The following is a 3,764-nucleotide window of genomic DNA, read 5'->3' on the forward strand; positions in this document are numbered from 1 at the left end:
CTTTCCCTTCCCCTCCCTTTCCATTCCTTCCTTCTTCCCAGGGTAGCCCTGCAGCGCTGAACCAGCGTAGCCCCACCTGGGTTGGCTTCCCCAGAGTGGCTTGGTGTGGAGCCTGAAGCAATTGCCCCATGTCCCTTAACACAGCCTTTGGGAAAGCTGTCTGGCATCTGCCCCCGCCCCAAGAGTCTGCTCACAGTTCAGAACAACCTCAAAATGCTTCAGAGTCCTGCTGCCAGAAGGAAAAAAAGAAAGAAAGAAAGAAAAATGATGGCTCCCTCAAGAGCCCACCATTGTGAGCCCAGAATTAACATGGCATTAAATCAAATCTCATGCATTATACAGGCAGTGTACAGGGAAGTACACGTCTGTGAAATATATGTTACAGATTTTCCAGCTCTGAGAGGTGGCCCAAGATGTTCTCCTGTGGCTCCTTTGATAACAGTTTCTCTTCAACAAACAGTAATTGTGGAATCCCAGCCCGGCGCTGCGTGGCCTCCTCACCCTCCCCTTGGATCACAGCACAATTTCCCGATCATTCCATGGCAAAAGAAAGCGCTTACAGCGATAATGTGTTGGAGGCACATTGGCACATTTCAGCTTAAAACAATGAAAAGCAGCGCCGCCTCGAGGACTCCAGGGTGTCGCTGTTGACAGGACGCACAGGCTAACTTGTCCAAACATTCACTTGTGCAGCAATGATGGAGCTCAGAGGCAACTCCAGATGCTCGGCAGGCTGCCCAGAACTCGTGGCTGACGTCCACGATGAATTGCTGACACCTGTCCAGGCCCGTGTGAGAAGCCAGTCAAGTAGAGGGTCTGCCCTGGCGGAAAATGTCAGTGACAGAAAACGGAAAATAAAAATTGCTCACATGCCGCCTCCCATAGCCAGCCATTGTTCGTGCTTTGGGGAATGGGCCCTCAAGTGCTGCTGGTAGCGTGCAAATTGGCACGGCCATTCGGGAGAGCAATTTGGCAGGCAGGCAGAGTCAAGGCGCCACACGTCTAGGCAAATAACCTGGAAGTGGGGACAAGAGCAGGGCTGTCAGAGGCAGCCTGACCATCAACAGGAAACCAGTAACTGAGTTAGGGGAGCATCCATGACTGAAGACCACCCTGCAATTAGCACAAACCTGCATGTGCACCTCAAGACTGACAGCTGTTATGTTAGAAAGGGACACTGCAGAAAATACAGCCCCAGGCAGTGGCACCTGCCAGAGTGTGTGTGTGTGTGTGTGTGTGTGTGTGTGCAGAGTAGCTGTGGTGTGGTGTATGCATGGACATGTACAGACTCACACCCTGTGCACAGAGACCAAAGGACAATGTCTGGTGGTCTCTTCTATCACTCATCCTTGAGACAGTTTCTCCTTTAACCGGGAGCTGCTATTGCAAAAGTGGTTTTTAAGGGCTCGAGAGATGAGTTAGTGGTTAAGGAGCTTGCCTGCGAAGCCTAAGGACCCATGTTCAACTCTCCAGATCCCACATAAGCCAGACACACAAAGGTGAGGCAAGCACAAGGTTGCACACGCCCACTAGGTGGTGCAAGCATCTGGAGTTTGATTACAGTGGCTGAGGCCCTGGCACACCAATTTTCTCCCTCTCTGTCTCTGTCTTTCTCTCTCTAAAAATTAAAACTAAATTTTAAAAAAGTAGTTTTTAAAAATGGAATAATGGCCAGGCATGATAGTGCACACCTGTAATCCCAGCACAAGGGAGGCAGAGGTAAGAGCATTACAGTGAGTTTGAGGCCAACCTGGGTCTACACAGTGAATTCCATGTCAGCCTGGACTAGAGCGAGACCCTACCTCTAAAAAAAGAAAACAAAACTAAAACACCCTAAATGATGGGGACTGGGGAGATGATTCCATGGTTAAAGGCGCTTGCTTATACAGACCGCCAGCCCAGTTTCATTTCCCAAGTGCCCATGTAAAGCCAAATACAAATCGGTGCATGTATCTGTAGTTTGTTGTTGTGACCCTGGTGTGCCCACTCTCTCTCAAATAAATATATTTTAACAACCTGAATGATGAGTACAGGGATGTGTCTCAGTGTAGAACTAGCTTTTGTCTAGCATGCATGAGGCCCTGGTTGCACCATGATAGAGGTGAGAGAGAGACTGAATGGGAAGGTGAGAATTAAAAGGTCTGAGACCACTTCTGTAATGTTAGATGTGTGACTGAATGCCTTCTGCCAGACTTGACCACTCCACAGAGGACATTATTGAACTCTGGACAAAATATAAAACAGGAGTCACCAGCGCCTCAAGGCCATGAAGGACACTGAGGAGTAGCCTCTGAAGGGAAGTCCCCAAGTGGACAAAGTGAGGACCAGAGGAGGCTTCATCATATGGCTTTAACCTGAGCCCGGCCAAGGCAGGCACCTGGACTTGAGCAGACATCTCTCCATGAAGAGGCACCATCTTAGAGAGTAAGATACCCCAGATGGGCCTAAAGATGGATTGCAGGCATGAGTTGCCACATCCAACTACAGAAACTACAGAGGATCTTTTTTGTCTTGTTTTGTTTTTGAGGTAGGGTGTCACTATAGCTCAGGCTGACCTGGAATTCACTATGTATTCTAAGGGTGGCCTCAAACTCATGGCGATCCTCCTACCTCTGCCTCCCGAGTGCTGGGATTAAAGGTGTGCCCCACCACGCCTGGCTTCTTTTATAATTTTATTTATTTATTCATTTTTTTTGTTTTTCGAGGTAGTGTCTCACTCTAGCCCAGGCTGACCTGGAATTTACTATGGAGTCTCAGGGTGGCCTTGAACTCATGGTGATCCTCCTATCTCTGCCTCCCGAGTGCTGGGATTAAAGGCGTGCGCTACATGCCCAGTTTACAAAGGATCTTTTTGTAGTGACAAAAAGAGATTCATTAAGAGCATGTGTTATAAATGCATACATAACTAATAATAGAACTTCACACACAAGAAGAAAAAATACAACAAAAAGGGAGATTAGATTTTTTTTCTACACTCCTAGCTGGAGCACAGGCCATCCTTTCTCTCAGAAATTGAAAGATCAGCCAGGGCTCACAGACCATGTGTGAGGCCCCTGGATCCCATCCACAGTGAGAGAGAGGGAGAGGATGAATGAATCTAAACATCACGAACAACCACTTTAACCTAATCGTGACTAGAATGTTACACTAAACAGAAGAAAATATACATTATTTCAAGTGCGCATGATATGACCACTAACACAAACCATAATCTGGTTAAAAAAACAAAGCTCTTGCATGGATCCACTGTGCTGGTGAATTCAAAAGTCTGAGCTTAAGCCCAAAATAAAGCTCTTTGCCTTTGCAAAAAAAAAAAAGCTTCAGTCAATTTAAAGGAATGAAAATTAAGCAAAGACCATAGTGGAATAAAACTGGCACCAAAAGAAAGTCAATGAAGCCGGGCGTGGTGGCGCACGCCTTTAATCCCAGCACTCGGGAGGCAGAGGTAGGAGGATCGCCGAGAGTTCGAGGCCACCCTGAGACTACATAGTGAATTCCAGGTCAGCCTGAGCCAGAGTGAGACCCTAACTCGAAAAACCAAAAAAAAAAAAAAAAAAAGAAAGTCAATGATATGTAGGGGGAAAAAAAGTATATGAAAATATTAAAAAAGAAAAATATAAATCTATGTGCCAAAGAAGATCACACAATGGAAGTGAGAAAACAATTTGAATTCAAATTCAAAACACCCTGAATATATGCAAATGTTGTCAGCATTTGTGAGCAGGATTAAAGCAGGATAAGTAAATCAGAAACATGACAGAGAA

This window comes from Jaculus jaculus, chromosome 6 (assembly GCF_020740685.1).
Source record: "Jaculus jaculus isolate mJacJac1 chromosome 6, mJacJac1.mat.Y.cur, whole genome shotgun sequence".
Classification (NCBI taxonomy): domain Eukaryota; kingdom Metazoa; phylum Chordata; class Mammalia; order Rodentia; family Dipodidae; genus Jaculus; species Jaculus jaculus.